Source organism: Colias croceus, chromosome 7, assembly GCF_905220415.1.
Source record: "Colias croceus chromosome 7, ilColCroc2.1".
Classification (NCBI taxonomy): domain Eukaryota; kingdom Metazoa; phylum Arthropoda; class Insecta; order Lepidoptera; family Pieridae; genus Colias; species Colias croceus.
In genome coordinates this window covers 8,670,495-8,679,589 of record NC_059543.1, presented here as the reverse complement: position 1 = coordinate 8,679,589, position 9,095 = coordinate 8,670,495, and the positions used below count along the sequence as shown (strand labels likewise).

Below are 9,095 nucleotides of genomic sequence, written 5' to 3'. Positions count from 1 at the left end.
GCTAGAAACATCTAGACCGTTTAAATGTAAACTAGAAATGTAACAGTTCATACGATCATTGTAAATATAATATTATTGAATACGTCTCTACATATCCGCACAATTCAAAAGCATCTTTTGCAAGCTGTACTTCTTAAAACTCACATCAGTAAAAAATCGTGCCAGCAATGTCTTCGCCTCAAATCGGATACAAATTGAACAATGAGTGACGCGAGACCGAAAAGAAAATTAATTTAGGTATTGGTGTCGGTCAGTGACCCCATGATTGTGAAACATTAAGCGATTGCGCTCAGTAGTTTGTGTAATCCAAGCACAATGCGCCACCAAATCAAATGGACCTCGAAAATATTCACCTATGCAGCCTTTCGTCACTTTCAAGGTAGAACAAACAGTGTATGCTAAAAGCCCCGACTTCGCCTGTATAGTTTCAATTTTACTCGAAAGCATTGTCGATTGCCCTCCGACCTGTTTGCGCGTAATGCTTTAAAAAAGCTTACTTTGGCTTTGTTAGTTACTGTTACATGAAGTTCTAAAAGAAAAAATAAATTGCAAAAGTAAACAAATACAAATACGAATAAACAAGAAATAGAACAATGGCAATTTTAAAAAATAAACGATTCATTGGTAATTATTATTAATGAAAAGTTCAATCTTACACACTTATTGTCTAGTGACAATATGAAAACAATTACAAGAATCAACGAGCAGAGAGACACTTACAGTCGCATCGGTAATTGGAAGATGAGATCTGAACGTAGCCCGAGGCGGCATGAATGAAAGCCGCACGATGCCATCGTACTTAAAACGAAACATCCCATATAAGTCATTATCAACGTACACATAAGATAAGGCCACCTCTACATTGCGCACTGTGTGCACATTGCCCAAGTGTTTCACGCTTTAGCTGCGCAATGTATCACGTATAGGGAATATCGTTGCCGACAACAAACAACATCACCAGCCTTTAAGGATATCGACATCCGGCGAACGAGTTTTTCCAGTCCGTATCATCGCAATTCGCAATATCACGGTTATTATTGAAACGCGCGCGCGCCGCGGTCGCGACAGCTAAGTGAAATATTTATCGTTGATTTGCCAAAAGAATAATAAATTTATCTACCAAACAGCATCCGGAAACCTTTGGCTTTGGTATCGAATAGATTCCTATAATCTTGTTGGCGCGTGTTTCAAATGATTTAAGCTGAAAGGCTTAACAAGATGTGACAAATTATATCTATATAATTTACATAAACATTTTAAAGTTATCGTATGGTTTAGTTTGTTGCGACATAAATTCATACGGTGGCATATTTGGTATAATAATATCAATAATTTATCTATTTAATGATGTAGTAACTAAAATATTAATGCGGAAGAAGCCAGCTTCTTGGTATGCTACAAAGCAATGTAAACTACGTCTTTTAAACGTCATAACGGTATCGGAACAAAAAATGTATGTTGCACAATGAACTTCATCTTTAAACAAATGGAAATCGAGTAGCTCATCTAAGTTATAATTTTAAAGATTGGAAAAGAGTATGGACTGATATTGTGTTATTAAATTTTGTAACAATTGAAATAATAATCAACAAATATGAAGTTATGTAATTCGCCTTTTCATACTGATTACTGAAGTTCCTTCATTAAATCTATTACCTACATGAAGAACAATTTTTCAGCCTTTTACATTTATAAGATAAACAAATACGATTAACTTATACACGATTAAGGATTCTGCACAATGCTGAATATAAAGCCACAAACATAATTCTAGGATGTTAGAAAGTCACCAAAAAACATGATTTCATATGACCGGCTCACAAGTACGGTCGTGGGCAGTGCTTTTGTAATGTACAACCAGTTGAAGGAACGATTTGGTAACTCGGTACGTGACGGACTTTCGCGACACGCTTTCGTTTCATCTCAAAATATATCGGTAAACAATTGTTGTCATCTACCTTAAGGTGAAGTGAAGGTAGCGAGGTCGCAGTGGACTTTTTGAGTATATTTCATGTGAAAGCATGGGGATAGATCATTTTAATCGCGTTAAATGTTTCATTTGAAGTTAATAAAAAACATGTTCAAATAAAATCAAGATGTGAGTTAATAATAATGTTGAAAAGCCAGTTGTAATGCGATTCTCATTTAAATTACTCTATCCGTACGTACTTACATAATTAGGTACTCTCTATATATTATTAAGCTTTAATCGATAAAAGATAGAAATGTATAAGTACTTTTCTATTATAAGTCAAATAAAAATTTGCATTAATAATAACAGTTTTTCTGTGATATCCTTCCTTTCTTGTCCTTTCTTGTGCTTTTTTTTGTGCTTATTGTACGAACTTTTTATACAACGATTTATATTTAATGTATTATTTTATCCTAATTAATTTTAATATTAATAATGTATATGATAAAAAGAAACATCTTAAGAAGCTCCAAGTATGTCAATAATAATATTATGTTGTTTTTAGAAAATTGGAAAGTATAAATAACGTAGCGCCACAACGCGACGTAGCGTCGTAGGGCTGTGACGTCATCGAGCATTGGTCAACGCCTACGAACGCTACGCGATCGCGTGGGATCTATTTATAGCGTAATCTAATAATACAATTTAGAGAGTATTAGAACAATGACAATTTATTTGAATAAATAACGCCGTACTTTCTGTACAGTGTTTGATTTACACATTTATTTTATGAGTGCATATGTATCAACGTTTTTGTCGCGCCATTTAAGTAACCAAAATAAAAAAGGAGTGTTATAGTAAAATTAAAATGTATTTTTATTTAAACAAGAATCCGAAAATGAAATTTCATCACGAAACTAATAGCATAAAATGTGACAGGCGAAAAACAATTACATACAATGCAGATTGCAATAAATGCGCAAAACGCAGTTAACTTTTGTGAAAAAAATCCACAACAAGCACTCTGAACAAAATCGACGGACTCAATAAAGCATAAAATGTTTTTTCTCGAAAGCGTTTTTATTTATGACCACAAAAAGTAATAAAGTAGCGAGCAAGTGCGCGCTTTATTAAAGTCGGCCGTATGCCACGGCATACATTCCTACAGAACCTGTCTGTGCGAGTGAAATCAAACGCTGATATGTAAAGGGGAGGTTGTCCTGTTAGTATTGTCTCACGAATTATAAACATTTTAACTCGACCGGATAATACTCGTTTGAATGTAAAAATCGCGCTGGACGGTACATAGTGGGCGCGATCTATGTAAATGCCTACACGCCCGATGCGCTTTCGAGATATTATCAAAGATGATGTAAACCTCACTGAGGATAGAAACGACATTCATTAGCCTCCTTACTTTTCAGATAATTACGTCTTGTGCGAGTACTCTTGTCGCGAAATGAATACAAAGCAGATATGCTATAATTTATGTCCAACTTGAGCTTATAAATGAAAAAATAACAAGTTTATAAAAAAAAAACAAGTTAAGTTAAGTTAAGTTAACAAGTTAAGTTTATAAACATGAACGTTGAATTCAAATTAATAACGACAGTGACATTTTTTCCTGTGATAAAGGCAGGCGTATCCTGCAGTTGTTACGGGTTTCAATTGTCTTGTATCGAAAGGTTATCGTAAGTTGTTTATACTCTTCAATCCGTTTTTTACATTAACTATTACAAACAATACGTATTAATTCGAATTAAAATGTAAAATGAGCTTAAGTTTCAATTTTGTTAGCGCGTACCCTTGACCTATATATTTTTGGGAACATCATTATCGTGATTACAAAATTACATCTAAATCACTATATCTTGTAAAAGCTTCTCTTTTCATTGTCATAGCTGTAAAAACTTTCGGATGTATAAAGTAGTGTAATGGCGCATCTGTTCAATTTCACTAAACTATGCATTGCGATGTCAGTGACTAACGATTACACTCCACTTTACAAATACACCAGCCAGTTAATATACGAGTAGCAAAGCATATAAGCTTACAAATGTATTCATAAAGATGTCCATCGCGAAATAAAACAAGAGATTTATTCTGCGAGTCCTCTAACCGTTCTTTCTCACGTACGTGCTTGTTATTTAAACGCAATTTATAAAAGTTAAATTAATCGCAAATTCTTTAATACATATATTATTTGTCTCGGGGTCATTGAACGAGCGAGAATGCGTAGGTAATTACTGTGATGCTAACAATAGGTTATATTTATTATATAAAGTATCTTTCAATTTTATGAATCTAATTTAAGTCAACATAATCATACCCTTTATAATAAAAATACAGCGTGGATTTACCTTACTATTTTACGTGAAGTATACGTCAGTCTAATATTATATAGTGATTATAAGTTATCCTATATTATATCTTTTATTAATACATACATGTAGTATCTAATAAATCTTTATTCAAGTGACATTTTATACTTCGATGTCAAACACTCGAAGAGCGACCTTATTTATGAGAGTCTGTGCCGCCTCTATCATGCGAATTGAAACGCAGTCACTTTAATTAAAACATCATTAGTCATTTACACATTTTTATTTATTAAAAAACACCAGCATCATTCCGTACAATAGAAACATCTTACTCAAGTTCCGCGACATTGTTTTGTGTTTTTGTTAACCGATATATTCATTTTAAAACACAAAAGAATAAGAGTTGCAGATGTATGGCTGACAACATCGGCAAATTTTGTATCATAATAATATAATGGTACAATAGCCGTACCTAATCATGTGTTGAAATAAAATTCGTCACTAACAAGCCGCCCGCGCCGCTCAGTTCACAGAACCTGACGAAAGAAGCTTAGCGAAGCAGTGATCAACCAACCGCGTGCGATTGTGCGACAACAAACAGTTTACACTATTATGGTGGCAGTACACATGGGGCCAACGTGTTGGGCCAATGGGTTGGGCCAACGTGTAGAGAGCTACTTGGCGGTATGTTGGCTTCATTAACCTAGTTGGCGCCAATATTGGCAGGCCAACCGAATGTTGTCGGTTTTTTGTGCACACTTCAAAGGATCTTGGCGCGCTCCGCAAACAGCGTTCACACGTTGGTGTCTTGTTCAGTTTATTGTTACTCGTCAGTGGAGACAGTATCGTTGCGCGTCAATGAAATTTACGTTTCCATGTTCCGATAGCGATGGCGGCGCCGATGTGGACAAGCAATGAGGTTTTACAATTCGTAGAATTGTATCGACATGAAGGAATAATTTGGAATCCACTGCATGAACTACACAAAAATAAAAACCATATGACTCAATAAATTAGATGTTTTATTTTCTATTTAAGTATTATATTATTCTAGATGTTTTTCATAACTCACTTTCATACATTTGCGATAAAAAAATGAATATATTAAAAATGAGTAAAATAGTATGAAACAGTTACTTGTTCTTAAAAATTAAATAACAATAAACAATGAGCATGATTTTGATCAAAATTTGCTTTATTACATAAATAATATTATCAAATATCACCAATCAATACATCCGTCCGTAATCATTAAAGTTTCGTTTTATAGGTAGTTAAAATTAAATTAAATGTAAAATGTACACATTTTAAACATTTGAAAAAATCTAAACATATTTTTTAATAATGTTTCATTTATACAGAAATAAAAAAAAGGAAAATAGAGATTGGAAAATGGTATCATCGCAGACGGCAGAGTACACTCAAGAGTTATTGGTGCACATGTACGTAATAATTAATTATTAAACGCACTGTATAAATAAATTGCCGCGGCTGCAAGAACTTCTACGGACTACGTCCATCTTTGAAGCGCCAATGCAGAATGATCAGTACGCCAATGTGTGAACAGGAATCTTGATATCCTTAATTTTTTCCCAACACGTTGGCCCAACGCCTTGGCCCCATGTGTACTGCCGCTATTAGATTTATTGCTATTAAAAACTTAATGATAAGGCTTGAACCAACCGCCACTCGGAAACCGATACTCTGCGCCGGGCATATATAAAATTAACATAAAACCTGTTAATACAACTATATAAATCTTAAACGGATTAATTGATTGCTAATAGTGTTTGCGTTTATGACATCTTTATTGAAAACTAAATTACACCTTGCGGTTACGCGGTGTTAATGTTATTTGTTTTGCTAGTTTCCCGTATTTTATTGACTAAAGGAACTTTAATTTCAGAAATCGCAACGAGTGGGTAATGTTGACAAGCGATAACACGCCCTTGTTCGGTCGGTAGCGGCGAGTATTTAATATTAAAATAATAAATACACGTTCACCAAATTTGGTGTGATGCGATTCACTTAACGTCACCCTTGGACCGTTCATCTCGGAACCGGTTTTGTGTCGAAATAAGAACATTACAGAGGAGTATGATCGCGTATTTCGAGTCATAATCAAAGTAAAGCCGAAGCGATGTAACTGTGAAGCAGGCATTTGTCGAGCTTGCCGTGTCAATAAACTTGATTCGAAAGTAGAAGACGCTCCGACTTACATAAGCAAGTAACAATGTAAGCCACGCCGCGGCGTACGTATAGATTAACGTTAATAATACAGACGCGGAGCTTTGTTCTTAAATATTATTTATTTCGAAATTTGTTTATTGCTACGTTTACGTAATCATTTATAGAAATGATTTTTGTGAAAAGTTTACATACGTAACGATTTACGCAATTGATTAAGTAGTAGAGGACCCAAATTAAAAATGTAATTTATAGTTAACAATCAGGGCAAAAATTACGAAAGTCAAAAATATTAATTTTAAATGAATGCTTTCTTCACTTGAAATTAATTTAATTTTTATGCTATTAAGTAGGTAATAGTTATTTATATTGTGCCTTCATTTCGTATCTGCAAAGTCTCGCGCCATACGCTCGCTCGAATCGGCCACGGATCTTGCCGTCAATCCAGTTATTTGCAAAACCGCTATTTATAGCAATCCCATAAGCAAGTAGCATTAGACACACTTAGTTCAATTTAATGTACAACCTGCTGACTGTCATTATTATTGGCCGCCTTTATATTTATTACGATTTAGTCATAGTAGATATGAAAATTATTTAAAATGATTTTATATTTCAGACGTACCTGTGTTTTACAAGTCATAAATTAATTTTGAAAATTAACATCATGTTCTAACCTCGTAACGCCCAGATACCTATTAAAAGGCATGCAGCTCGATAGTGGTACCGGCCCAAGCTGTTATCCAACTTTATGACATAAACGCCCACGGTACCTTTTTAAAGGTATCTGACAGTATCTGATTTGAAAACGCCGTAACATTTTAAATAACGCGCCAAATCTAATTACTGTTTTTTATCCGGCTACTGGAAAGTATGTTTTTGTCTATGGTTAAGCAATAGTGCCAATAGAAAAATAAAATATATGTAATTTCCGGCGAAAAGTCTGGCCATCTCGACTGACTAGAGGACGTGGTAAGTTCAATCCATGATTATTGATGCAATCTTAGGTTTTTAACTGAGAGTATCTTACTCTGCTTGTTGACAAATAAGTAAATATTATAATTACATTTAGATTTACGCGAAAATAAAGAATATACGTGTAAAAAACCTCGTAAAATCTGGATACCTTTTAGAAGGTATAAGAGTATTAACATATTATTGGATTTTAAAAGGTATAAGGGAATAAACCACTAATCAATTTGATTTGCCTTTGCAACTTATGATTTAGACCGTTTTCTCCTTCATAATATAAAGTAAATTATTTAGTCTGTTACAGAATCTTTTAGTACCTATCCTTTTCAGGTAACCCAATTAGAGATGAGCAAATTTGGAGCAAATAGATGAAGCTTAAATCAGTCAGATATAGAAAAGTATGAACTATTTGGAGATGAGGATTACAACATAAACCAAAACCAAGAAAGCTCTTCCAGTTCTGAAGAATCTGAAAATAATAGTTTTTTTATTAAAAACCAACTCTTATTTGCAAAATTAAGTATTTAAAAGTTCTATAGAAATATATCAATTTACCTACTATCATTCTGATTTTAAAAGGTATATGGGTTGCTATTATATAGTGTTTTTGGGTCCAATTTAGAAACTTGTTAATTTTTGCTTCTGTCATCTGTTGGAAGTGGATTTCTTTTGATAGAAATCCTAAAACACGTGATAAACTAGCCTTTAAAAATAATAAGTACAGAAAATAATGATCATAGTGTTCAAAAATTGATATTTTTTTCTCAGATTGTAAGTGTGAGATATGTTTTTGGTCATTAAAATTTTGGAAGACATGTATTAATCCAAATATTTATGTTCATTGTTTTTTGTAATATAAAATAAACCCTATATTGTCTACCGCTAATCAATAATATCAAAAATACGAATTTTGCGAAATCGGGTTTTGCAATACATTAAAGCCCATATGCCTAAATAAAGAATAACGAATTTGGGGTTATTTAGTGTCTCAAAACCTTCCACTGACATACATTTACATGCAGAAAAAATCCCACGCTCATACGGAAATAATAAGGCACTTTTTTTAGATTTCATCACCTCTGGGTCCGCACCATGTGAACCTTTTAAAAGGTACTTGGGCTGCAAGCCAATGTTTGGTAAAAATAGCCTGGGCGTTACGAGGCTAAGATGTATTTATTGTATTTATCATATTTCCATATAAAGATCGATAATATTACTTTTAAGTTGATCCCAGGGTCTTCTGACGAAACTTTTGATTGACTTTAGATCAATCCATTCTAAACATAAATAATAAAAAGACAGTTTTTTTTAAAGCTCCTTTATCTTGTCCAGATAGTTTTGTCGTTTATTGAAAAAAAAGTTTGCATGCAATTTTGTTATAAATAAACCCCGTTACAAAATACATCTGAGTTAACAATACATACAATTAGTATGACATCATTATATTGTGATATGAACTATAAATAAATTAACTCGCGTCCTTGGAAAAATATTCACGAATATGAAATGATAAGAACGACATAAATTATATTGCAAATATCGCTTATTTGTGTGATTTGTTATGTTTATTTCTTTTGTTTATTTACTTCAAATACATAATATGTAAATCCTCTAATCGATGTACTTCTCTAAATAGAAGCGGTTCGAATTGAGGAGTGCCTGGCGATCTGCACTTCAGGCTACGGCCTATCGCAGACACCAGT

The 9,095-nt window shown here is 33.4% G+C and overlaps 1 long non-coding RNA gene across 1 annotated transcript; it reads left to right on the top strand.

The window, feature by feature from the left end:
* The first annotated feature begins 7,100 nt into the window (after positions 1 to 7,100).
* On the top strand, positions 7,101 to 8,371 carry LOC123693398. Its single transcript, XR_006751681.1, has 2 exons — positions 7,101 to 7,392; positions 7,723 to 8,371. It is a non-coding gene; the product is annotated as an uncharacterized LOC123693398 (long non-coding RNA).
* Positions 8,372 to 9,095: the final 724 nt, after the last annotated feature.